Below are 15,150 nucleotides of genomic sequence, written 5' to 3' on the forward strand. Positions count from 1 at the left end.
CGGTTTTCCACTCATCCCACGATCGCTGTGCAGTCCTGAGTCCGTCGTACCATGTTTTCGCCACTCCTTGTAATTTAACGAGGGCGAAGCATGTTGTCTGCTTGTCGTTCCACCCGTAGGCAGCCGCCAGATTATCCACCCTGCTGATCCACGCCTCCACCGTTGGCTGTGTCTTGGTCGAGGGGTCGTACACTGGCACAAGCTGGGCGCTCGCCGTGGCCAGCCGGCCGTCCGTTGTACTCGTAACGTCCGGAGTGACATGTCGTTGTTGCGTTTGCGAGAGTTGAGCAGCACCGCTCATCGCCTCACGCACCGCCGTCTGGATGGTCGCTTGCATCAATGCCTGGAAGTCGAAGGAGCCACCGCTGTCGTTCGGGGGCTGTACTTGTGCGTTCGGCATTCCTGCGTTGCCTCCATCAGGCGGTGTTCCGTTATTCACCTCCGACAGTGGGGGCAGCGGAGTTGAGAAGGGGTGTACGCCCGGCAGGCTCGTTGCTGTCACTTGGCTCACTTTGCTTTTGTTGGCTTCGTCGCCGCCAACAACGTTGCTCGTTGAAGTGGCCTCGCTGCTTGCCGGCTGTGCGTCTTTCGTTCCCTTCCGTTTCATGAAGAGTTTGGTGGCCGATTGACGATTTGGCTATTTGGAATTTATCCCACTTCTGAAATGTTAGCGATTAGGTTGAACCAATTACGATGAGGTTCGATTAAACTGTTTATTTAATTAAAACTTTGAGGAATACACAAATGGGCGATTATAAAAGGGTTACAGTTCTAGAGCGGTGCTGCGTCTCGCTCGGCGTCGTCCGATGGAATGCCCTTCTCCGTGGGCGACGGCGGTCGCCTCCGAAGCTGTTGCTTGCGGGCGGGCACGCGGGGATCGGGTTTCACGGCAGAGGGGCCCCGTCTTGGGGGCCCGGGTGTTCTCCAGGGACCGTATAGCAACTTCTGTCTGGGAGCAGCCGGGGTCGAAGGCCACTTACGAGTTTTTGCATTCTTTTCTGATTTAAATATCTTGATCGTTAACAATATTACATTCTTTACATTTTAAAATGAAAGGCTAGAAAACATCAAAAACAGCTGTGTGCAACTATTTCAATTATAATGTAACTTAAGTGTGATTTAAAAGTGTGTTAATATTTCTGCACTACAGTATCAGTTTACATTATGATTAATTAGCACCAGCTTGCCTGCAAACTCCCTGTTATTTCATGTAACTATGTGTTTTCCTGGTGGGTTGTATGGGATGTGTGCACGATTCCTTAGGGGTGCTGTGTTGTATGCAAGTGCATTATTAGGCCCTTGCATCCGACAAATAAAAGCTCTGTTGCTTTTGGGAGTGTGGCCGTGACCTTGGGCACGGGCAGAGCAGAACACGCAGGTCTTGTCTTTGGCAAGCAAGGGGATAAGGCGCCAGTTCGACGAACCTCTTTCCTAATCCTCAGTGGAGTTGGAGATGGGGAAAAGAGAGGGGGTGGTTAGATTGGAAAGGAGTCAGGTCCTGTTGGGACACGGAGGGTCTAATAGGAGGAGCTATATAGGCAGACCGAAGAAGAAGGGTCAGGGAAAAGAATCCAGTGTGTGGGACAGAGACGACCCGAGGACAGATTTGGCGAGTCCCAAATGGCCAAGGAGGAATTGATCCCATTCCGTACAAACTGACGACCGTCAAAACGACCAGGCGAGCCCCCAGGGATCAGCGAAAGAGCTCCAACTTCATGCAAAAACCAACCAGCAAGAGGGTACAGGCAGGCAGTAACAGTCAGCGGGCCGAACCGGACAGCGACTCGCACTGCGGTTGCATGCCTTGCGCAGTCTATCATTGTTGTGAGATTGGTGTAGTGTGGCTTTCGTAGCCTGCAGAGTGTGAGAGTTATGTGGACATAAACAGAGATTAATGACCAAACTTTGGGTGTTGTCTCACTTCAAGGACTTCCAACAACTGTGTATGTGTGCCTCACAACACGCACAGTATGTGTGGTACTGTGGCTTTCAAGCAGTGGGAGCTACCGTGTGCGTAAGGAATGAATTTAGTATGCTCACCAAGCAGGAACCGGCCGTCGCGTGGCAGCTGCCCTTGCTCGAGTTGGTTTCGGAGCCAGGACAATTGCCACACGAAGGAGTCGTGCACCGACCCGGGATACCGTGGGTCGATGCACATTATCCGGCACTCGGCGTCACACACCTGAAAGTGAGAAAGATATTGACATGTAGTTACCTGAATCCACAAGTAGTAGGTTGTACTTATGGCTCACAAAGCAGTCGCAATTTCAGAACCTTTTAAGTTATTTTGTCTGACACATGCATGTCAACACACCTTCCTGGATGCAAGGTACAACTAACTACCTTGAAACAAAAATAACGTTGTTTTTTTTTTCTTTTTTTTTTTTACGGAAGCTTGCACGTTTTAACAGAGAAGTATTATTTTTGGGAGAAGCGTCTCACGGCTCACATGCTACGTAGAGCACACGCTCGCGCAGTCGTGAGACTTCACAGCCCGCAGTCATAAAACGGCATACTTAAACCGTATCGGCAATACTTATTTTTTTTCTAGAGATTTGGGGCGCGTTTTGACAACGTAACATGAGTGTACTTACCACCATCACGTTGAGGGCGTAGAAGTACTTGCGGCACCAGCACGCCGCCTTCGTGACGGTGGGGTCGTTCTTGGACGGGCCGACGATGGAGACCATGGTCCCGTCCACGCAACCGATGACGCCGGGTATCCTGCCGAGCAGCCTGAAGCCCTTCTCCGCGTCGAAGCTCTCGCTCGGCGTCTTGGGGAAGTGGATCCAGCCACGCTGAACCCCGAGACGACGCACGATAGCGACGGACACGGCGCGGACCGCAACGCTGACTGTCTTTTGGTCCCGCGCTACGTGTTCGTCGCTCGCCACCATGCCTTGGAAGCTCCCCGTGCCGTAGAAGCGCAGTGCACACAACACTTGAAGCTCCACAGTCATGACCGTCCACGAGGTACGCACTCTCCTCACCTCCGGTTCCTCGCGAAGTTCGTCGCACAACCACCGCACCACGATCTTGGGCAGGCGGTATTGCTTCCGAAAGATCTCCTCTGGGAGCTCGAATGCATCGCGGTGTTCCCGATACAGCCTTTCCGGCGAAAAAAAAAGCCCTAATAAAGAAAAAGTCGAATTGACGAGACGGCGACGCCTCGCCGCCGAAAACATGCTGCCAATGACACCTAGTTCCGAGCAAGTACCTTTTGAAACGTACTCGGTACAAAACGAAACGTCATTTTGTTGTCACGTCCGGTAGCCGACTCCGCCCAGTTTTGCCGACTCCGCCCACATTTTTCTAGGTAAATTACGTCACTTTTGCTTCCAACCAATCAGACGTGATGACGTCACTTCCGTGTACTAAAAAAAGGAACATGTACAATGTCGAACCTAGCTATCCAGGCCAACCTCTGAGCAAGCTCCTCGAGCCGCCCTATTTATTTACACACTCCCGTAGATGGCGCTAGTTTGCAACACTACAAAAGTTTAGCTTTTCCCCGTCGAAATGGGAAAGAAGAAGACGACGTAGAAAAGAAGATAGCTGACTACGGGGAAAAGTTTAGCTAGTTGGTGATACATAAGTAGGCGAAACCAGCTGAACATACAAAATCAACCATTTATACAAATGAGAGGAGAATTTATATACGCATTCAGCCGCTGGAGCACCAACTCTTTAATGAGAGTCTTCTGTTGTTGTTGTTGAAGACGTTTATTGATAGGTGAAAATTTCACCAGTCAATTTGTTGGGGCAAGTTTAAAAATGAATGGATAGGCGGGACATAGGCAATTTACAAGTAATAGTATAGCTGTGGTCCCGCCGCTTGGAGCATAGACCCCCTAGATATGAATGTCCAAGCCGGTCTCACTCAGAAATCCGAGCAGACTGGACAGGACCGCGACACGCATGTCTTTGTCTCCCACTGGTTTACACCAGGCTTCGAAGCACGTAGGGCGGTGTTGTTGTTCTAGCGTGTTCAGGGCTTTCGTCCTTTCTTCATTAAAAATCGGACAGTGCCAGATCAGATGACATTCGTCGCACTTGACGTCTCGATTTCTGCAGTAGATGCAGCCTTCGGAGCAGGCTTCTTCTTCTTTCCTTTGCTTCTTTGACAATAGGCCTTTCCAAAAAAGAGTGTGTGGCCGATGCCATATTGAGTGTTCGTTCGTATCGCGCGTGCTTTGCTCGCTTTCCAACGCGACGAACACGCACGTGCTGGGCTGTGAAGATCGCACGCTGGACTGTGATTTTGTAAACATTGGAAAGGTCTATAGACTATAATCGTGATCTACTGCCGCTGAAGCGTTGGCGAGTTTCGTCTTCCTCTCACGGGCCGCTCGCTCTCATCGCTGGGTGCGGGCTGGCGTGATGCCCGCTTGGGCCCGTAGCCTTCGGAGGGCGACTGTCTCGTGCCGTCGGAAGGTTCCCGAAGGAATGGTCGCTTCGGGGGGCTCGCCTCTGGCGTTGAGTTTGGTCTGCTCAATTTTCTTGTATGCTAATTTGATGTTGAGGATGGTTCCCTCGGGGTCGTACAAGTTGAAGGCGGGCGGTGGCGGTTCCACAGAGGGGGCTGGCCCCGGGTCCTGGCGTCGAAGGTCGATACGATTAAGCTCTTCGATCGCCGCCCGGTGCGCCCTCTCGTTGCCGGCGATGCCCGCGTGACCGGGAATCCACTCCGCCCTGATGGTGAGCGGGTTTAGTTCGCGCCGTTCCAGGTTCTGCGCCAACCGGAATATTTCTCCGACTGCTCCGTGTGCCATGACTTGCGTCCTGAGCGCTCTCACGGTGGCCTGGGAGTCCGTGAAGACGCGCAGTGTGCGGAATTTGTCGCTCGATGTCGCAGCCGCGTCTTTGATGGCTTCAAGTACGGCTCTGACTTCCGCTTCCTGCGTAGATCCGCATCGCTGCAGCTCCGTGCTTTTCGTTGTCTTCTCATAATGCCACGCCGCCGTGGCCGCCACTCCGTCTTTGAATGCTGCGTCAGCGTACGCATAAAGCTCGTCGTCACCTCCGTTCTTCTGCTCGTGCCGTCGAGCAAATTTGCGCCTTCTGCCGGTGTTTGTCGCCGAGTTCATCCTTCTCGGGATCGGCCTGGCTGGGGTGACCGTTGTCTTCTGCCACGGTGGGATGGGATCCGGTATCGGTGGTGGAGTTGTCGTTGCACACAGAGAGCTCCATGAGGGCATGAGTTCTGTTATGGCCCTGCCCTGACGGGTATGTGTCAGTTTGGCAGCATATATCCACTCCTGATGCCGTTCGATCTCTTCCAAGGAAAGCATAGGGACGGCTTCGTGTAGTAATTCCAGGCGCGTACACTTCGGCAGGCCCGAGATGCAGCGTCGCGCGTCATTCATTAGTGTTTCCTGTTTGGCCCGTTGAGTGGTGTTGAGTTTGTAGAAACGAAGGCCGTAGGATATTTTGGATACCAGGGCGGCTTGTACTACGGTCCTCGCTAACCTTTCTCCGAGACCCCCGACTCGTGTCGCTAGTCGTCGTACGATCGAGAGCCCTTTCTTCCAGGTAGCTCGCATTCGCTCAATCCAGATGGTTGGGTCGCCGCCCGAGTGAATGTTCACTCCTAGGATGGAGTGCTCTGTCGCCTTTTGGATCTGCTGCCCGTTAAAGCGCAGGTCAGCGTCGACCTTGTCCCAGTCTTTCCCAAAGGCCATTTATCTGGTCTTCTCGGGCGATGGACAAAGGCCGCTCTCTGTCAAGAAATCGCTCACCACGTCGAGGGCCCGTTGGATCGTCGTCTCAGGAAGAGGCGCGCTGTCACTTCCCATCGTCCACACAGTGATGTCGTCCGCATAGACCGTGAATGCTAGGTCCGGAACGGCAGCGAGTCTCCATAAGAGAGGCGCCATCGCCAGGTTGAATAGCATCGGCGACAACACTGATCCTTGCGGCACGCCGATCTCGTTGGATTTCTCTGTACTACCCCTGTGCTTGCCAGTTGTTTCTGCATTCTGCATTTCATGAAGTTTTAGAGCGCAGCTCCTAGGGGCCCGTTCCCGGCTTGAGCGGCGTCGCCGTCGGCGTCGCCGTTGGCGTCGCCGTCGGCGTAACCAAGGTCATCCCAAGGTCACGTGACCCCTCCCAAGGTCATCTCAAGGTCACGGGACCCCGCGTAACCCCCTGAAGGTCACGTGACCCCTAAGGTCACGTGACCTTGGGGGTCACGTGACCCCTCCCAAGGTCATCTCAAGGTCACGTGACCCCGCGTGACCCCCTGAAGGTCACGTGACCCCTAAGGTCACGTGACCTTGGGGGTCACGTGGGGTCATCTTGGGATCACGTGACCCCCAAGGTCACGTGACCCCTCGAGGTCACGTGACCCCTTCCAAGGTCATCTCAAGGTCACGTGACCCCAAGATGACCCCACGTGACCCTTTGAAGGTCACGTGACCCCTGAGGTCACGTGGTCTCCTCCCCAAGGTCACGTGACCCCTTCCAAGGTCATCTCAAGGTCACGTGACCCCAAGGTGACCCCCACGTGACCCCCCAGGTCACGTGACCCCTCTGAGGTCACGTGACCCCTCTGAGGTCACGTGACCCCCGAGGTCACGTGACCCCCAATGTCACGTGGGGGTCACCTTGGGGGTCACGTGACCTTGAGGTGACCCCCAGGTCACGCCTGCCCGAGGTCACGTGACCCCCTCCCCGAAGTCACGTGACACCCCACCCCCCCCCCCGAGGTCACGTGACCCCCCCCCCCCGGAGCATACTAAAGAATGAGGGGAGGAGGAGGAGAAGGGGGAGGGGTCTACCCTTAGTACCCTTCACTCCTCCTCCTCAAGAGCTGCGCTCCAATTCGGCGTTACAGGGATTTGTAAACGGCTTTCACTTTTTTCTCTTTTTTTCTACTAGCTTATGCTTCCTCTGTGATTTTCTAATTGTTAGAAGTGTTGTCGCCTCGCAGGAACGTTTTCTCTTTTTTGGAAAGGGAGACTGATGTTGAACTAACTAACTCGTCTTCTTTCTCTCCTATGCCAAGACCGCCAACACCTCGCGGGCAAACTGATTTCTGTGGCGCCCTAAGATGGTGAAATTCTCTAGGTTGGCCTTGCACGAGTGTTGTATCGGTGTGTAAAGAAATCCGTCCAAACACGGCAACGTTCCAACTCGAATGCCTTTAATCACGCGCTCTTCATCTTTTAATAACATGTCCACATCATGATCTTGTGGACATGTTATATCTTGTGGACATGTTGTATCTCGTGGACATGTTATTTATATCTTGCCCCACCTAAAACAAAACTACTTGCAGACAAGACAATAGTCCGTCCCAAATTAGAGTATGCATGCACCATTTGGAACCCCCACCAAACTTACATTCTTCAAAAACTGGAATCTGTCCAAAACAAAGCAGTAAGATTTGTATGCAACAACTACTCACAGGAAACTAGTGTCTCGGCTTTAAAAACTAGCAATAATCTCTCTCCTCTTGACCTAAGACGTAAAATAACTCGGCTTTTTTTTTTCATAGCATCTATTACAGCGATTCGCCTTTTAAAACAGTTTATTGCCGAGCATGCCAGTTTTACATCCCGAAGACTAGATCATTGTCGGAAAGTAGAACCATTCTTGAGTAGCACTAACACTTTCCTTTTCTCCCCCTTATTACTTTGTATCAGAGACTGGAATGCATTACCTGATCATATTGCTACTGACAGCAATCCCATTTCATATCGAGATTAGTGTTCACTATTGTATAATTACTCACCTTGATTATGTTTTTGTATAATACCTTTTGTGCTCTGTTCGTGCTTGATTCTTTCTTTATTTCGCTTTGTTCTACGACATTGGGTGCATCCGCGATCACATTTCACTTTTCCGTGTTTTGCTTTTTTTTTTAACCTTTGTTATTTGTTTTTGAATCCCCCATCATGTAATGCGTCCATCGGACGCCCTTGAGGTGAATAAAATGAAATTAATGAAATGCTGATGATTATGTACAGTAGCGACAAAACATTTTCCCTTTTGCGAAAAATATTTACACAAGGTATTTACACAACACCCAACAGACGAAACACTGCGATACTGCACTTCGTAGTGCCTGAACCAGGCAGGAGGCACTCTCATTAGTCCGCACCTCCGAGGTTACACCATCTGTGTTTCTGGTGGTGACGTAGCCGAAACATCTTGCTGCTCCTGGATGTTCCCTTTGTTGCGTACCCTTGAGTACTTTTTTTTTTTGTAAGTCCTCAGCCGGCTTCCATAGTATTTCAGGTACAGCATCAACCGTTGGACTGGAGCCTGGACTCTTTGATGTAGTAGGTCCCGTAACCGCAGGGATGGCTTCTTCTGGCACTTTTGAAAATTTGCTGGCATTCCATATTTTTCCGTCTTCCAACTAGAATGCTTTGAGGCCTTTCTTTACAATAATTTTCTTTGGCGCAGAGAACGAAATATCTCCCTTGTAACGACGCGAAGATAATTTCACTCGTACCGCATCACCCGGGTGAAACCCGCGAGCTTTGCACTTCGCCTCTCATTTGCGCAACTTTTTAATTTCGCTTGCTGTCTCACCACCTTCTCTCTGACCTCCTGCTTTGCCTCCGAGGATTTTCCGACGACTGGACGAGGAACCAAGCCTGTAGAATTTAGCTTTGTCCTCATATTCCGACCATGCAAGAGCTTAGGCTGGTGTGAAACCGGTGGATGAATGAGGTGTTGCTCTATAAACTCCGAGGTATTCAGTTACTGCCTCTTGCAAAGGGCGTTCTTCCAAGCTGGCAACTTGAACAAAACGTTTAAGTACACGGTTGAATCAAATGCCATGTAAGCCAATACTGGCAACTCTCGCGGACCGCGGGGGAAAAATTGATCGCAGTGCCTTTGGCGAGCTCGGAGTCTACGTCAACGTAGACTCCGAGCTCGCCACGTACTTTGACAAGTCAAAGTACGTGCTTTAAAGTGCTCGCATGGCGAAGCACTTTAAAAATACATTCAAGTAGTTGTTGACGTACTTTGACAAGTCAAAGTACGTGCTTTAAAGTGCTGGCATGGCGAAGCACTTTAAAAATACATTCAAGTAGTTGTTGACGTACTTTGACAAGTCAAAGTACGTGCTTTAAAGTGCTCGCATCGCGAAGCACTTTAAAAATACATTCAAGTAGTTGTTGACGTACTTTGACAAGTCAAAGTACGTGCTTTGAAGTGCTCGCATGGCGAAGCACTTTAAAAATACATTCAAGTAGTTGTTGACGTACTTTGACAAGTCAAAGTACGTGCTTTAAAGTGCTAGCATGGCGAAGCACTTTAAAAATACATTCAAATAGTTGCTGACGTACTTTGACAAGTCAAAGTACGTCAACAATTACTTGACTGTATTTTTAAAGTGCTTCGCCATGCGAGCAAGCAAACAACCTGCAAAAAACACTGGGAAAAGAAATGCGAAAGCAAAAAAGGTCACAAGCGGCTAGCACGAAGCAGATTGCAGCCGTGCGACTTTTATTTACCGGGCAGTGTGAGCTGGACTAGGTTAAATTATTCCTTTCCTCTGTTTCGTTCTTAGTTCCTAACAACGCCGCGAAAGAAAATAAACAGACAAGTACCGTGCAGCTGAAAAAAAAAAGAGAAAAAGTGAAGCTTCTTTTTTTTTTTTATAGCTTTGTCGTGTTGCTTTCGCTTTGTTTGTTGCTGACTCAACACCGACGGCGAGCACCACCAGCCAATTTTCAATGCTCCTATCTCGTCGCTGAAGGAGGTGTTTGCTGGGTGATTTGTATCTGTGTATTGTCTGCTAACTTTTTGTTTAATTCGCCGTTGTGCAGGACTCTTCCCCATTTCGTTTCATTTTTGTCTGGGAGGGGGGCCCGAACCTTTCTGCAAAGTTCTAAAAGTGTCTGTAGGGTCAATTTTATCGTTACTTTTTGTTTTTCTAATGCTGCAGAGGCATGGTGCGCTTGCTCTGGTAATTTTAACATGTTGTTTGCGCACGTTTGAATAATCACATATTCAGGTAAGAAATTATGACAACGCAGTTTGTTACGAATAAACAGTAACCTCTCACGACGTAGTTCGAGTAGCTAAATGCGTTTTTTCCGCTTCCCAGATGCGCTTCAATAGCGTGTAATCCATTGAGTGGCGTTTGAGACCGCTAAAAAATCTGCTCTATCTTTGTTTCCGCGCGCGTGGTTATTTGTTTGTCATTGCAGTTGCGATCAGTGGATTCCGCTTTGCAAGCGTACTGACCGTAATGATTTGTTTCTGCTGCTCGGGTTACGAAACAGGGCACGCTAAGCTCGAGGTTGCTTGGGTGCTGAGCAACGGTACCAGAGCTTGTTGATCAGTTTGTAGAGTAAACTGGTGACCCCATAAGTATATGTGCCAGTGTTCAATGGCCCATACGCATGCAAAAGCCTCTCTTTTCCGGTTGAGTATTTACGCTCTTGCATAGACAGTGTCCTGGAGGCGAATGCGATGGTTCGCAGCTTTGCTCCGTCCCACTGCTGCAAGATTATCTATATCCTGAGGCGTCAGTCGTCACAGTTGACGGTAATGCTGGGTTGAAAGCGGAGAGTGTATATCTTTTTGACAATACTGTTTTAAGTCTTTTAAAACTTGCTTGAGCTTCTTGTTTCCATGTGAAGGGTATCGATCCCTCAACAAATTCCTCAGTGGCTCCACTTCTTCGGCGTTGCACTTAATGAATTTGGCATAGTAACCAGCCATGCCTAGAAAGGATCGAAGCGTCTGCAGGTCTGTTGGTGTGGGGGCTTCTTGGACTGTCTTTACCTTCTGTAGGAGTGACAACAGGCCGTTTTTGTTTACCACATAACCAACAAAACTGAGCTCCATCACGCCGAACACTCATTTTTTGTTAACTTAGAGCCCTCCATTTTCAATGCACTGAAAAACGTTGCGCAAAATTTTGGCATGTTCTTCTGCATTTCGGCCAAAAATAGCGATGTCGTCAAGGTAACAGAAGACCTCTTCGTACGCTTTCAGGATGCTAGCCATTAGTTTTTGAAATGCCGATGGGGCTGAAGCAAGGTTGAAACAAACCCTTTTGTATCTGTACAACTCGTCATGAGTTATGAAAGCGGTTAGGTCACGGCTATCCTCATGAAGTAGAAGGTGATGGTACGCTGCCGTGAGGTCGAGCTTTGAGAACAATTGTGCTTCAGCTATTTCGTTTAGAAGCTCTTCAGTGGTTGGCAGTAAGAAACAATCTTCGACGATCGCTTTGTCTGGCGCTCGGAGATCAACACAGAGCCTTATACTACCGTCCTTTTTTCTGACTACAACAACTGGGGAAACCCACTCAGACGCATTGGTGGGTTCAATCACGCTCATCTTCAAAAGGCAATGAATCTCTTTTGAAACATCTTCACGAAGTGCAAAAGGTAGTCGGCGAAGCTTTGCTGATATCGGTTGTATGCCCTGTCTTGTTTTGACTAAGTGTGCATACCCCTTAGCAAGTCCCAACCCAGGCGAAAATAGCTGTGGGAACTCCCATTTTATGTTGGCTTCGCAGATTGTCGACTCCGGTACTGTCTGTAAACACTGCAGTGTAGAGCCCTCAATTTGAAGTGATAACGCTGAGAGTTCATCCAGACCAAGAAAAGTTGTTCTTTGAGAAGTGATGTACAGAAGTATCGGTGCGCATCTTTCTATGTAGGAAACTGTAGCAGTAATGCAACTGTGAACTGGCATTTTTTCCTGGAATAGTCGAGCAACTTGAGTTCTGGAACTTGCAGTGACTTGTTCGTCGGAAAAGTTGCCTTGTACACATTCCACGACGTGATGAAGGCTGATGAACAGGTGTCAACCAGAAAAGTAACGTCTGTCTCCTCAACATCTACGTTGATATACACCACAGCATGCCTTATGGTGTTCGTACATGTAGTAGTCGGGCTGCATTTTGTTTAGCACCACCTGGTCAATCTTCGCCTCGCGTGTGCTGTTTGGTGCACTTCTTTCTTGTAGGCAGACTGACTCGAAGTGTACGTGTTTATGACATTTTCGGCATTCACTTTTCCGTGCCTTGCATTTTGATGAATTGGCCCAATGCTGTGTTAAACCGCATCTGTAGCATGTCCCCTTGTTCGCTGGACCTCAGTTGGAAACGCTTGAACCAGCTTGGCTAGTGTTTCCAGTCAACTTTGGCTTGGTATCGTGCACAACTTGAACTGCGGTAGAAGTTGCCGAGTTTGTATCTATGGGCTGGCTTTCCTTTTTGCTTTGCTCCACCTGATAGGCAAATAGAACAGCTCTGTCCAAGTTGAGCGCAGAGCCCTCGAGCAGAAGACGTTCTCGCACCTTAGGTAAAAGAACCTTTTTAACCAGTTGGTCGCGTAGAGCCTCACCCAGAGTCATCCCGTAGTCGCATGCGGTGGCAAGACCTCTCAAGTCTGTGACGAACTCCTCGACACTCTCGTCGGACATTTGGGCTCGCTATCGAAATTTTCTTCGCTCGGCTACGACGTTGTATGTCTCGGCATATCTCTTTTCCAACGTAGCAATTGCAGAAATGTAAGCATCCGGTGTAGATAGTGACTTGCCTTGGCCTCCATCTTTATCCGCTATGCTCGTAGTAGGCGTAGAAATGGAGGCGGGCGTACTTGGCGGCACTATGTAGAAAATGCGCTGCCCCTCCGTGCCTAACGCGTGGATCAGCATGGCCTTTTTTCGTTCGGAGCTGAACTTGCCGGCGTCCACGACCATCAGGTAATTCTCGAACATCCGGCGCCATTGCTTCCAAGGTGTATTGATCACACGACTGCTTTGAATTGAAGCTAGAAGCGAACACCCGCTCGTGCCTTTTATTCCTGAGCTTGCGCACCAGCGTGGCTCGAGCGCGAGCGCGTCGGCAACACCGACACACGATACATCCTCGGGTCTGTAGAGAACGAAACAAAACAGAAGGAAACATTGGAACCGTATAACAAAAGACAAACACATAACAAAAAAACAAAAAACTACAAAAAAAGTATGGGTGTTGTTCACATGTTTTATCATAAGATAGTCGGCGGGGTGGTAGTCTACATCTTGGTGATCTTCTAACCACATGTTCTAACCGATGAAACCTCCGGAGCTGCCGCTTTACTTTGTTCTGGCGATGAATGTGGAGAAGTTGGTTGGCTTTGGTTCCGGTGATTAGGCGCAGGTGGCCGTTCCTGCACACTTGTAGGCTGCTGTGGTGAGACGACGTCATCCTCGAGGCTGCTGAATGTTTCAAGCGTTTTCAGCAAGTGGCGGCGGTTCCTCCGGTAGGTCCTGTTATTCTCTGTCTGTACGCTGTAGGAGCGTGGTGCAACACAGCCGGTGACCTTCGCTTTATCAGCCCAAGAATTTGTTTGTCGTAGTCGAACAATATCACGCCTCTTGAGGTCCTTCAGCGACGCTCCGGTGGTCTCGTACTGCCTCTTTTTGGGCACAGGGCTATTGGGGTCTGATGAGAAATCTGGAAGCTGTGTACGCAGTTTTCTCCCACTCGGTAATTCTCCCGGAGACCGTCCACCTAACAAAGGAGAAGATCGACAATTCAAAAGACTCAGATAAAAATCCTCCTCCGTGTTGTCGCAGTTTTTTCAAAATCCTCTTAGCAATTTGTACCCCTTTTTCCGCTAGACCGTTAGATCGCGGGAAGTGAGGACTTGATGTCACGTGATTAAAATTATAAACTTTCGAAAAAACCTAAACACGTATGACGAAAATTGTGGACCGTTGTCTGTGCAAACCTCTGCTGGTATGCCGTGTCTTGCAAACCACGATGACAACGTTCGGATGACTGTCGAACGTCGCGAAATTATTGAATTTACCATTTTGGTCCTCACTGTGGATTTCAAAGTGAAAGTCGTTACCGACAACAGTGAAAAACGTGACGTCAGCGGAAGGCAGGGGTTTACCCTTTGGACTGTAGACGTTGTTCTCAACTGCTCACAAGCAGTTTCATGGTATCAAATTAACACTCTGGAAGCTCGCTCCAGCACCCGCGTAGCAGCACGAAAAAATGCTCTGGCATAGTTCATTTCTATAGTGCCCGCTCAACCTGCAAGCCTGCCTTGCTCTGACGTCGCGGCATTCAAAGGCGCGGGTAATGTTGGTTTTGCCATCATTTTCCCTTGCCGATTTCACAATAACTATTCTGAATTCCGTGATGTTAAGTAGCATACCGGAAAGGGTAAAGGCCGGTGATTCCAAAAATATAGTTACTTAGGGTGGCTAAAACACTCGTCGGAGTACCTCTTTATGCTAACTTGATATATAGTATGCCAACTTTATATATGTGATCGATACGAACTGAATGATATGGTGGTTGAAGAATGAGTTTCTGAAGGGGGAATGAGTTATGGTTATAAACCTTGTGAAATAAATACAGACAAGCTTTTTTATGCGGCGGGAAGACAAATCAAGTAATCCTAAGGCTGCTTTCATGTTAACGTTTCACTGGCCTTGTAATGATAACTAGCCGAGATTAAGCGAGCGATGTGTGTTTATAAGCGATGTGCATCAGCGTAGCCCACTGGGCTCTCCATCGGAATACTCGTGAACGGTGTCCAAGTACGTCTCGAATTTCGGCCTCTTCTGCGGAAGTTTGAAAAAGCAGTCGAATTCATGCGGGACGTAGAACCAATCCTCGTCGAGCCTGCTACTCGAGCCGCTGCTGCTGTAAGTACTGCTTGAGCACCTTGACGACGAACTGTCATCAAGCAGCTGCAGCAGTAAAGCGGGCAGCACTTCGCGAGCGGCCATCACGAATTCTTCCGAGGCGCGATGCCCGGCGAGAAAGAAAGTCATATCTGCTCGCCGAGGGCTGGCCAGGCTGGCTTGCGTCCGAAATCGGTGGAGCGACTTTTTCGGATCCGGTTCGAGATCTGCCTGCCTGAGCTAGATCGCTAACTCAACTATGAAGTTAGCTCAATCGGTCACTAATTGGCTGCGATTGAGTTTTTTGGCGATTGAGCTTTTTTTGTTGCGTTTGAGTTTTTTTCTACAGAATTCGATAAAGTTCGAGATATGGTGGATAAATATTAAAGTTTGCGGTGACGTCAAAACGTCACTATTCGGTTTGGCGATGTAGATGACTTTGTAGTCGTCAGGCAGCTGGAGTTTCCGACGTTCGTGAACAAGGCGACGTTCACGCTCGCGAGCGGGGCGAGCCAAAGCAAGCTTTCACGGACCATCGCT

General features: G+C 49.3%; 1 pseudogene; it reads right to left on the minus strand.

Annotated features, from left to right (window-relative positions):
* Nucleotides 1-3,851: 3,851 nt before the first annotated feature.
* LOC121837094 lies at nucleotides 3,852-5,894 on the minus strand (annotated as a pseudogene).
* Nucleotides 5,895-15,150: the final 9,256 nt, after the last annotated feature.

This window comes from Ixodes scapularis, unplaced genomic scaffold, assembly GCF_016920785.2.
Source record: "Ixodes scapularis isolate PalLabHiFi unplaced genomic scaffold, ASM1692078v2 PGA_scaffold3__209_contigs__length_174095766, whole genome shotgun sequence".
Classification (NCBI taxonomy): Eukaryota; Metazoa; Arthropoda; class Arachnida; order Ixodida; family Ixodidae; genus Ixodes; species Ixodes scapularis.